This window comes from Colias eurytheme, chromosome 1, assembly GCF_061535395.1.
Source record: "Colias eurytheme isolate Ceu_HAF_F1 chromosome 1, ilColEury1 Martin Lab GWU primary, whole genome shotgun sequence".
In the NCBI taxonomy this organism is placed as follows: Eukaryota; Metazoa; Arthropoda; class Insecta; order Lepidoptera; family Pieridae; genus Colias; species Colias eurytheme.
Window position 1 is genome coordinate 1,428,099 of NC_142980.1, and position 13,100 is coordinate 1,441,198.

At 33.3% G+C, this 13,100-nt stretch overlaps 1 protein-coding gene across 1 annotated transcript in view; it reads left to right on the plus strand.

Annotated features, from left to right (window-relative positions):
• The first annotated feature begins 3,630 nt into the window (after window positions 1-3,630).
• LOC149910861 (ras-GEF domain-containing family member 1B-like) overlaps window positions 3,631-13,100 on the plus strand; it is a 50,947-nt gene continuing 41,477 nt past the window's right edge. The window contains exon 1 of the mRNA XM_090120059.1: window positions 3,631-3,755. The gene's annotated coding sequence lies outside the window, so the exon portion shown is untranslated. The remainder of the gene's footprint in view (window positions 3,756-13,100) is intronic.

Sequence of the window (13,100 nt, forward strand, 5' to 3'; positions counted from 1 at the left end):
TATTTAATTATTTAATAAGTCATGATTTTTATTTATTACTAACAACTTAAAGAATCTATTTCAAATAAATTATTCAATATCCACAAAATAAGTTCACAAGACTGTGTATTTGTTTATTATTTACTATAGCAACGCGTAACAAAAATAAACAATTTTGAATTTTCGAGCGCTTTGTCAGATAGCTTTCATTGCCGCCAATCACAGTGATCTCTATCTCTACCACAGAACAGTAATGTGATCTCTACTGTTTGAAACTTTAAAAAAAAATTTTATCTGTTCTCTGATCTCATAGCAGATTAGTAAAAAATTGTTTCTATATTTTATTTGATAATACAATCAAGACAAACACTGTTACTCCAGGTTACCCCTAATTAGAATAGGTAAATGATAAATCCATATTTACTGTAGCTTAAAGTTATTATTTCCAATAAATTTTCATCCTATGATTTTTTTTTTCAGGACAATTTTCACACACAGCTGATCCCTTATTAAGCTTTCGCTTGTGTTATGGAAACCAGATTGCTGATAAACATACATACATAATCTTTCTTAATCTATACATATAATAAATCTGTAGAAGGGTCAATTCTGTACATTGAAAATTTTGAAAAAATAAATAGCAGGGGGTGTTACTGGATCGATACCAAACCCAAATATGTGATTAAAAAATTTTTTGTCTGTCTGTCTGTCTGTCTGTCTGTCTGTCTGTATGTGAAGACATCACGTGAAAACTAACGGTTCGATTTCGATGAAACTTGGTATAATTAAACCTTATTATCCTGGGCGTAAAATAGGATACTTTTTATCCTGAAAAAATACGTAGAAAAAAATTAATCTTAATTTTCCATCCACGCGAAGACCGACATCCGCGCGGACGGAGTCGCGGGCGGAAGCTAGTACTATTATAAAGGCGAAAGTTTGTATGGATGTATGGATGTTTGTTACTCTTTCACGTAAAAACTACTGAACCGATTACAATGAAATTTAGCACACATATAGAGGGTAACTTGGATTAACACATAGGACAGGTTTTATCCCGGAAATCCCACGGGAACGGGAACTATGCGGGTTTTCCTTTGAAAACGCGGGCGAAGCCGCGGGCAGAAATCTAGTTTTAAATAAATACTTAGGTAACTATATATAGATAATTAACACCCAGACAGAGCAAACATCTATGTTCATCACACAAATATTTGCCCCGGGTGGGAATCGAACACACAATCTCTGGATTGGAAGGCAGGGCCACTACCAACCAAGCCAACTGGTCAGTCAAGTCATATGATATTATAAAATTGTCTAAACTATGGTTTTATCTAGTATTTTTTTTTTGTTTGTTTGTTATTCATCTTCTCCTGGCAGTAGCTTGTGGCAATAATATCACATTAATATTTTATTTTGGTTTGAAATAAGAAAATTAATGTTTTACAATAAGGGAAAATAAAACTACCAATGTTTTATTCATTTATATATTTCAGTATGCATACATTTATATAATAATCATAGAAATATATATACTTACTATAAGAAAATACACAAAAATTTTTTTGGCAAGAATTTTTTAAAATTACAAAGTATAAAAAATTTAGAAACATATTTTAATAAACATTTCTAAATCATCTTCATAGCATTGTAATGTCAGTAACAATATCCAATGGCAGGCCTGATATTTAAAAAATAGGTAAGAAATAAACAAAAATCACGAAGAACCAAAATGAGAAAATTAACATAGATAAGTGAGAAGTACTTAAACATACATGACTTTAATAACTACTATGAAATATTCGTCTTATATTCTATAGAAATACAACAAGTAAATATAAAAATTATTCAAACAAATAAATCAACATTTGCACAGCGTCGTGGCTTGGCATTTGGCAAACAAAAATCTTGATGTGAAAAATATAATATATACTTTTAGCCTGGCTTTACAATTACATTTTAATATTATTGAAACCTATCCTCCCCGCTTTGCTCATATAATAACAATTTCTAGATGATACCCTCCAAACAAAGATACTTTACTATCAATTTCTATCAAATTTATACTCAAAGATTTTATCGCTAGCCCCCAATAACTTTACCATATCAAATATGTTAGAAATGTCTCTAACCCAATTGAGGAGGAGGTTTAGGTTAAATAATTGGGCCAAATTTATAGTACCAGATAATTAAATTCTTAATTTTTAATTCTGCAATAATTTTACAAACACACAAGTAATAAAAATTTAAATAACACAATTGAGGCTTAAACTAAACGCACTTAACATTAACCATAATTAAGATACACAATATCAACATTTAAAAATAATTCGCAATATGCAAAAACTAAACACTTTACAAACATAATAAATTGTAAATTATTAAAATTATTTTAAAGCCTACTTAATACAGTGGTTAGATTGACAATTATATTAAGATCTCGCTACACATAGAAGATTTGTATTCATTGAGATACATGTAAACACCGAAAAGATAATAAGGGGTTTCTCCTGGGAGAATTTATTCAGTTGCTGCGGCCTTAGCCCTGTCAGACAAGATGTCCATTTTCCTCTTCTCCACCAGCACCTCAATCAGCTTTTTGCGGCACGCGCGGAGGCTAACTATCATCTGCCGCAGACGCTTCAGCTCCTTGTCGTGCAGTTTCTTCAAAGCCAGAGCCAGTTCCAAGTCGGATACCTCATCGTACGAAGAAGAAGTCTCGGCGCTCGAGCTCGTTGTAGAACTTTGCGAAGTAGTGGAGGTGGAACGATCGCGGGACTCGCTCGGCTCTTGTCCCAACTCTCTTGCAGTTTGCTCAGCAACTACTTTTTGAAGAAGCAATATATCTTCATCAGAAGTATCGAAGCTCGTCTCCGTGTCGCTCATGTTGAAATTATTTGAAGTAGCCAGTTTGAAGCCGGTGAAAAACTCAAATGTTTTATTAATGTTGTCGTTGAAGACTTGTGGTCGTCTCACCGTTACGATTTGTTCTGTGGTGGTTTTGTGCTTTCTTGTCAAGAGTACGGCTCGCTCAGCTAACGTCAATAGTAATTTGACAACTGTGGCCTCCGTCAAGTGACATTGGTGAAGTCTGTTCTGCTTATAGCTCATAAATTTTGTAATATTTTACATAAAGAAATGCTGTTTGTGTATTATATAGGCATGAATAATCATTTTAAAAGATACTACATACTTTACAAATGGATCTTTTAATATATACTTGATTCCTAACAAAACATAAGCGATCAAAAGATAAAAGGTAATTAACATTTCACGTGAAAATCTCATGTATCTAATTATTTTAAGAATCAATCCTTTATTATGGTCTAAAAAATGATAATAAAATTAGAACTGTATATAATAAATTACATAGTCTGTGACCACAGTTTTGACAATTAGTGATGTAAAAATAAATAAACTTCATGTAGGTAAAAATCGAATCTAGTTCACTGTTCCGAACACATAATTTTAACATAGCTTTACTTTTATTGTAAGATATATTTTATTTTCTTAATATAGAGTAATCGAATTAAAAGCTTGTTTGTCAAATTACATTTTTTATTATTATTAAAAAATTATTTCCCACAGTTATTTCCCAACCGGAATATCGATTAACTGACAACGATGTGTATTCCGAATCGTATTTGACACATAGAAACAAGACGAGGTACAACACTAGTAAAAAAGTAATCGGGGTACAGCTTCCGAATTTCGGTCTAGCATTGTTATTTTTATTGGATTTTCGTTGGCGCTAATTTGATGAAGCTTTTATTTATGTGAGTTATTACTTAATGTAATTTTAATTTTATGAATTAAAAGTCGGTCGATCGCGAACAGTGGTGAAAAAGTTATGTAGCCTACAAAATATGTTAGTGATTTTAAATCATATTTTAAACAACTTTCACCGTAACATATCATTTCGAATCTAACTTTATGTTTAATTTCTATTAAAACAAGGCGGTGTTTTATTGATATAGAATTGAATAGAATAAATTTAATATCATAATACGTGTAGTGACAATTAATTGTTTTCGTGCGGCGCATAATCGGCGGTACCTATTCCAGTGAACCACTCCTACAAAAATTAACTTTTTGGTTTAATTGACATCGAAATTGAGAAAGATAAATTAATTTTATTTCTAAAAAAAATATATAAACAATTGCACTACATACTGGTAAGTACGCATGTATAAATTATCAAATTATTTTAACATAAGTATAACAAATAGTTCAGTAAACTTATTGAAGTACATATAATGTATGCTCCAAATACAATGATTTTGGAAATAGATTATGAAAAGAAATTATCTAATATTTACGGCGATTATTTTTCCGTCAGGCTTAATTGTTTCAATTTGAAACATAATAAGTAAAATGAGTGTGTAGGGTGTTTAACTTTAGATATATTAATTATTATTGAATTAAATTTTGCCCGGTTTAAGAATATTCTCTTTTATCTTCTCTTTACATATATGTATATGTATTATAATAGAACTAACTCTCATAACTTTGATGTACTTACTCAATTATGTCAAATACAAATGATTGTAATTTTAAAATTTATATAAAAAATGTACTAGTTCAGATAGCCTATTATAGTATTAAGGAATATATGGACCATAATAACTAGACATCGGATTATATGCATAAAACTCTCCAATTACGGCGTTAGTGCATATTTTAGCCTTTTTCCCCAATCGTGCATATTTCGTTAAGTAGCGGGAGTTTTGATTGGTCGACTAACCTTTATTAGCCAATCAGAACGCTCAGCGAGTAAAAAAACCCTATTTTGGCATGGTAAAATGGCAAAAAATTACAAAATGGGCTCCATTTTAAGTAAATTATGAGCCATTCAAAATAGGGCTAGATTACCCTTTTGGGGCTAAAAACTTAAAACACGGGTTGAATTCCAAAAAAGGGCTAGATTTAGCCCGGCAAAGTCTAAAGTGGCAACACTGGGCTCGCGGGTGATAAACGTCACAAATTTGCGCTCGAAAATTTTGTAAAAATGCTTAATTGTATATTGGCACAAAAACTATACTTAATTTCAAGAAAATTTCACTGTTTTTGTACAATCTTTGATTTAAATATATAAAAATAATAAAGGTTTTTTGATTTTGTATTGTGCATATTTTAGGCATATCAGTCGTTTTTAGTGCATATTTGGGCCTTTTTTAGTGCATATTTGCATGCATATTTTGGCATTTTGTTAGTGCATATAATCCGATGTCTAATAATAACCCATGGAGGTTACGCGTAAAAACAGTACTTAGGCATATTATGATAATATATGATGTTACATATGTATGTATTTTGTAAAATTAAATTATAAAACTGACATGATTAAAAAGAGCAACTATGGAGTTTCTTGCTGATTCTTCTCCATAGATACTGCTTTCCGAATCGGTGGTAAATTATATAATATGTAATGATGTTTCGAAAGTGCTTTTAGAAGAAGACGAATGAATAAATATTTTTGAGTTTGAGTTTTGAGTTTATGTATAGGAACTTCAATGATCTTATGAATCTATTGAAAGCAATTGAATTTTTTTTTATTTGATTACTTGGAAACCCTTTTTGCATTTCAATAGTGGGTTATTAACATGCTCTTATTAGCTTCACCTGTATGCTTGTATATTTGTTTGTAACTGACTTTGATACACTTTAAATGGCTTCTTAGAAAGAAAGACAAGTAAGAAGACTTTTATTCATAACTACACTTATCAAGGATCAACGGTAATACATACTTCATACATTAAAATTTTATGAGTTTTATCTTATAAAAGCATTATTTTTTAAACTTTATTTTATTATATTTTACCTGACTGTTCCTGAAGTAGTCCCTAGACAATAATAATGCAAGTATGGCATGCGTTAACATGACTTGCCATGTTGCACAGTGACCAAAAAAAATAAGTCATGCAATCTTTCATTCTCTAAGATCTTGCACGACAGCACATAGCTGCATGTCATTCATTTCAACGATCGCTCTAAACAATCATGCTACATGATTCTAACCTGCAGGACAAATAGGATGGCATGCGTGTCATGCATACAATTGCGCATAAATGATTGTTTAGATCCAAGATCGAAATCCGGATGTCATGCATACTATGTGCTGGTAGCCGATTGATGAGCTATTGCATGATTTTATATATTTGATCACTCATGCAGTATGACAATTTGCGTAACTGCAAGTCACGTGAATTGTGCTTGCTCATTACCGTCTACTTAGGGACTGCATCAATCGATTATCAGAACATAGTGTGTATGATATTCATTTCAATCATTAAGCGATCAATGCATGACACCATGTAACGTATATAATGCTGCATTACCGTCTAGATGTTAAAAAGTTACAAATTGCAAACAAAGTTATTGAAGTGAAACTTCTTTATCGGGGTTGGAAAAAAATTTAGTGTAACATTTTTTCGTTACGCGTGACATTTTTCCGTTACGCGCCATCTTTTTCTTATCCCTACCACGCGTGATTCAACGTATTTCTGTAAAGTTACATATAGTAAATTATTTTTTGAAAAATAAGGTCATAAAGAAGTTTCACTTCTTACGTGTGTACACTAGTATACGCACACATTTTTTTCTTAATATCTTTTGTGAGTGGGGCATCATTTAATAGGCATTTTTCAATAAAATTGAGATTTTTGCACCATTTAAAGTTTACTTGTTGTATTATAATAATATGGAACGTTGAATTAAGATTAAGTGGTTGGGTTTTTAATTCTCTTGCGAATTTGGAAATTTGCAGCATAAACGGCTGTACCCTGTTAATGTTTTATTTAATGCTGTTAATGTTTTATTATTTCATCCTTTACTTACCTCATACCTGTATCCTGTTTATCTTCATTTTTCACTTTATAATATATTAATTTTTGTATTTATATTTGTATTTGTATTTATTTCCTACTTTTGGTTGCACTTTTTATAATTCTTTGCTACCTATGCTTCTTCTACAATCCAATTGTTTTCATTCTTCAAACTTTTCCTATATTCTAAGGTTGCCTGGAAGATATCGTTTCTTAGCGATAAGGCCGCCTATTTGTACCGCTTCGTATTACCTTGTTTGTATTATTTATGTTTGATTTTGTTTCATGAGTGTGAATTACATTTCCCACAGCCGGAGGTACAAAAAAAAATCAGATTTACTTAGAAACTACATTTAATAATTAAAATGAAACTTTACAACCACGTCTGCTCGGTGCAGACCGGAGTTAAGGAATCATTATACAATATTAATAATTATTCTAAAGAAATCTTAAAACTAACACAGCAAAACTACGCTCGCATTCCGTTCCCATGCGAACGGCGTATAGTCAGCAGTTTGCTGTTAAGACCGGGACATAACATGTGCAACAAAGTGTTTTTATTATTTATTATTATAACCTTTGATTTCGTCGGCTTGCATGTTTGTTTTCTTCACAGCTTCAAGGGACCGTAGAATTGAACATTCAATATAAATTTCAGCTTGATACATCCACTCTTTCCTGAGAAAAATCGTATTGACAGACAGACAGACGAACAACGAAGTGATCCTATAAGCCTTCCATTTTTTCGTTTTGAAGTTTTTGGAACCCTAGAAATACTATATACTTTGTAAATATGACGTCATCTTACTATTATTTATTAAGACGAAAATTTGGATGGATGGTCGAATGGCTGTTTGTTACTCTTTCACGCAAATATTATGAATAATTAATTTTGCTACAGAAATAGAGTGTAGTTTTTAATTCGCATACGGCAACTTTTACTTGGTTTGTCACGCGCCACTGTGTTTCATTAGATCAAAAAAATTTCCCTGTGCTGTTTATTGTATTTATCGATCAAGGGATGTATTTATAATGTAAGAGTAGAACACCCACGTGTCAATTTATTATACTTTATTTTTAAAAAAATGACAAACTTTAGGTGAATTTTTCATGAAAAATATTGAAATAGTTATATTCTGAAATCGTAACTGTCTAAGATATTTATTTTAAATAAATATAGTCTTATAAAGCATCTTTGGGCGCATAATATCCAGTTTTTATTTTTGGAAAACTACCTCCGAATACCGAGAAATATTTGTTTTTCAGATTTTCGTTTTTATTTTTTTTCTCCCTAAAAACGCAGAAGTGCGGCTTGTCACTAGCATAGAATTATTGCTCGTAATAAGGCCTATCACTCATAAAAAAACCACGCTGCCCTTGATCGATAAATACAATAAACAGCACAGGGAAATTTTTTTGATCTAATGCTAGGCGTCCATTAGAGGCGGATCGGGCCGGGCCGCATCGCAACGGGCCGTCTCTAATGGACGCGCTGTTTGCTCCTGCGTCCACCTGTACGGGGCGGCGTATTTCCAAACTATACATAGCCAGAACGCAACCATAGGAAACTGCTCGTGTATACTTTGTAATGCTGTTTTTAAGTTTGTTATTACAATATATACACGAATTTTGCGTACTGATCGTGTATACTTTGTAACGCGGATGCTTGCTTCTTCGTTCCAAACCAGAGGCGGCTCGTGACAAAATTTTATGGGTGTTCACTTGAAATAAAACACTGAAAATACATGGTGTAAAGCAGTACATTTATCAAAAAAATTACTTATAAAGGAAATACCTACATACGTCTTTCTTTTTGGTGTGCAAAAATATCTATAACTTAAAGCGACAAGACATTCGTAAATATCTGTTGTTGCTTTCATCACAACCACACAACCACGGTTTTTTTTACATATTGTTCAGATTTAAACACACGCGTATATGTTTTCGTTTTTGTCGTACATTTTTGCGTAAGATCAAGTTCAGGCCGTGGCGGTCCCTTAGCTTTACATTCAAGCCGAATTTGTAACGTTTTATCACACTTTTTAATGAACGCCACATTATAATTATTGTTCATTTTAACACTCACAAGTAATACTGATAAGTACAGGCTATTTCAACACGTATTTTATAATTTTAATTAGAAAATTGCATGAATCGCGCGCGTGCATTGAAGTTGACTCGAGAGTCGAGTGTTTGTTTATATATTATAGACGTAGCAACTGGCAACGTCGCAATCGCTGTCCTGCCGGGCGGTAAAAACGAACCGGCAACGTTTGCGGGTGCGGCGCACCGAATTTTGCTACTTTTCCATAGAAAATCTTTTGTTTCACGCGCAGGGCTCTGGCAAAACCCTCTCTTTCACTCCTATTGGATTTCGTATTAGGAAATGTACTAAATCTTTTTTCATTGGAGCGCAATCGTGAGCGCACCGCTTCGCGCGTTACATAATACAGTAGGTATTATACAGGTGTATGGGATGATGGAATGATGGATATATTCATTGGTATTAACAGTAGTTTTAAAGATTACGATTGATTTTAAATAGTAATAATTAATGTTAATAATTAAATTAAGGAGTATGATTTTATTATAATTATTTATGGGAGTTCACTGCACCAGCGCTCCTTAGGGCGAGCCGCCTCTGTTCCAAACTATACACGATCAGTACGCAAAATATGTATAATTAAATATAGCTACTACACCACTTACGCTTGAGCGAAATAATAATTAATATATAGGCAATCAAAGACTTTTATCTACTTTTATTCTTGTTGATTCGGTAAAATATGGAATAAAAATATTATTAGGTAAGCTTAGAAAAATAAATCTAGGTAACAGATATAGGGTTACCTATGGGTTAGGTTAGGTTCGTGTTTTTTTTAACTACACAAAAATAGGAGCCCCGCGAAGCGGGGCTCCGTCGGTTCGCAACCATCTTCTTCTGGAATTATTAGACTCTTACATTTTAGCACTATTATCAATTGTAAGTCGTGCAGTATAGTCGGGAACGAAGATACAAGCATCCTCGATCCAAAAAATGTACGATCAGTACGCAACGTTATATACACAATACACATGCATTTTAATAATAGATTTCAAAACAGCAATACAATAATATAAACGCAAGAAATGGAAAGGCGCCGCGCTTACTCCGAAACATACACGATTATTCCGCATGCGTACTGGGGCTGTATATTTTGGAGCGCTATTCTTACTTACTTCACTACAAAGTATACGCGAGTATTTGCGTACTGCTGTTGTATAGATTGGAAGAACTTTGTAAAAAAGTTATTTCCAAACTATACGTGATTAGTTTCCTATGGTTGCGTACTGGCCTTGTATAGTTTGGAAAGACGCTACGGGGCGCGGCGGACCGCCTAGGCGGATTTTATCTAACAGACGCTCGCCGCTTACATCCGCCTGCCTGCGTCCACTAGATGGGTCGGGGCGGGCCGGGCCGCAGCGCACCGCCGGCAGAAATCCGCCTGCGAAGCGATATCCGCCAATGCGTTGCGGCCCGCCCCGACCCGATCCGTCGCTAATGGACGATGTTTCATACAAAACATAGGCCGGCGTATTTTTGCGTTGCGATGCGGCCCGGCCCGATCCGCCTAGTGGACGCCTAGCATAATGAAACACAGAGCGCGCGTGTAAGCTAGTGTAAAAACAAAAATGTTCGTATCGTGAAACTGAACGTAATAGACCGGGAGATACTGACACAAAATTTCGAGTCATTTGTAACAGGATGGCGGTTCTACAGGGGTCTTAGTACGCAATGACAAAAAGAAAAACGATGGCGTGAACGCTGGTACCGGCGGTTTAGTCGCGTGGGCGTTAGTCGAACTCGTCGGAAAATAGCGAAAGTCAAACGATTTGTAACAGTATGGCACTTATTTTTCCTGTAAGTTTGAGGATCAACAAATATAAATACAAAATTTCAAAGATCTATGTGTTGGAAATCTTCACTTATATAAATTAATAATAAATTAAGTTTTCAAGTATGACAGCACTTTTTCCCCCTACTAGAAGTATGGCAAATATAATAATGGTCACATTTTATCAAATACTCTCCAAAAATCCAAATGCAATACTGGTACAAAAAGTTTGGCGAAATAAAAAAAAATTGCAGATTTTCGGCGGTATGGCGACCATTTGGAATCGTCCGAAAAGTATGGCATGGCGATTTTCGTAAATGGCTGCACGACGATAGTTACCTGTGCAAAAGTTAGCCTGGTACAAATGGTTGAATGATTGTTTTATTTAAATCAACACATTCGCATCGGTATGGCGGGCTGTAAGTCACACCGGAAAAGTATGGCATGACACTACCGCCTACTCCTTTTTTATGGGCTATCGGTAAATTCTAAAATTTTTGTGTTACAAATCGTTTGACTTTCGCTATTTTTCCGACGAGTTCGACAAACGCCCACGCGACTAAGCCACCGGTACCAGCGTTCACACCATCATTTTTCTTTTTGTCATTGCGTACTAAGACCCCTGTAGAACCGCCATCCTTGTTACAAATGACTCGAAATTTTGTGTCAGTATCTCCCGGTCTATAAAAGTTAAAATGATTTTCCAATTTGTTTAGAACAAAAATGTAGTCAGGTTTCAATGGTAACAGATTTCACATGCAGGTTTTAAAAAATACAATTTCGTAACTATGTAGGTAGTTTTCGTGTTTGTTTATTTTGTTAACACCTAAAACATTATATGCGGAACGTTATACGAGATGAAATGTTTAGTTTAGATCAAGTTTAGATATGTGTATCTATTAAAATCTATGTATTATGTATTTAGTTACGTACCTATACATATAAAATTAATGTCACAGAGTTGGTAGCCTCCGTATCGGCTTGACTCATTATTTGTGTGGTATATAGACAGTAAACAGTTTTCAACAACCTTCAAAAAAAGAAGGTTCTCAATTCGACTGCATTTTTTTCTTTGTTGAGATTTCTTACCTCAGAACTTCCTCAGAAGTTTCGACTGGGTGAACGGATGTTGATTTTTTTGATACTTTTTTTATTGAAATTTATAATTAGGCTGTTATTTTTTTTTATAATTATTTTTTATTAGCTGTGCTCCGCGGTTTTAATTTTTATCCGCAGTGCTCCGCTCCTGTTGGTCTCAGCGAGATGATATGTATAGCCTATTGCCTTCCCCGATAAATGGGCTATCTAACACCGAAATAATTTTTCAAATCGGACCAGTAGTTCCCGAGATTAGCCCGATCAAACAAACTATTCAGCTCTATGATATTAGTATAGATATAGTATGGAATATAATCTGAAATATTCTTTTACTTAGTCTTTTCTTCACATATTATTTTAAAGTATCAAAGTATGGCTTTATTGAATGCTCATTGATAGGGTATTATACTTGATCAAGGTAGTCCTAGTTAGATACTGGGGTATTATAGCTTATAAGTTTTCTAATGCAATGTATAAGAGTAAGAATTTTAAATTCAAAATTACGTATTGAGTTTTTTATACACTATAGCAGCCTGCTCATATCAAACGGTGAAAGAATTTTTACATCGTATACAGTAGTTCATGAGATTAACGCGTTTAAATAAACAAACTATTCAGATATATATTATTAGTAGGTATAGAATATAGATCATTATAATGCAACACGAACTTTTTTCTTTTTCTTTATCTTAGTAAGGAATAGTTCCATACGGGCTTAGTTATTAATAGAATTTTTTCGTACAAAGATATTTTGCATATTTTTAAGAATTTATTAACAAACTTATTGGTATTGTAAATCAGCGATGAAAACGGACAGATTTTAATAAAACTTTTTATACTCATACAGAAACGGTGACAATAACTTCATCTTTAAATAAAAATAAAAATAAAATAGTTTGGAAAATCCAAAAGTGCACGCCTCATAATTTCTTTTTAATAATTATTTATTAATTATTATTTTTGTTTATTTAATAACAATTAAACCACATCGAAATTCGAATCAGACCCTGAAAAATGAAAGGGTTCTATTCCTGAGCATACTCAAGCGTAAGAGAAAAAAAAAGACTCGATTAGTAAAGTATTTCGGTCGCTATCGTGTTAACAAGAAAAAGGATCCGCACATACAGACACACGGACGTCCAAGACAGAACTTTTTTAAACTGTTTTTTAACTAGTTTAAATAACAAAAATGACATCAAAAATATCATGAATGTTAAAAATAGTGTTTTTTCTTAATATGTATGTGTGTGTATGTATTATCTTACAAGTGCAATGTATGATACATAAAGACCATAGAAATCTAAATAACAAGACACTGTTATTT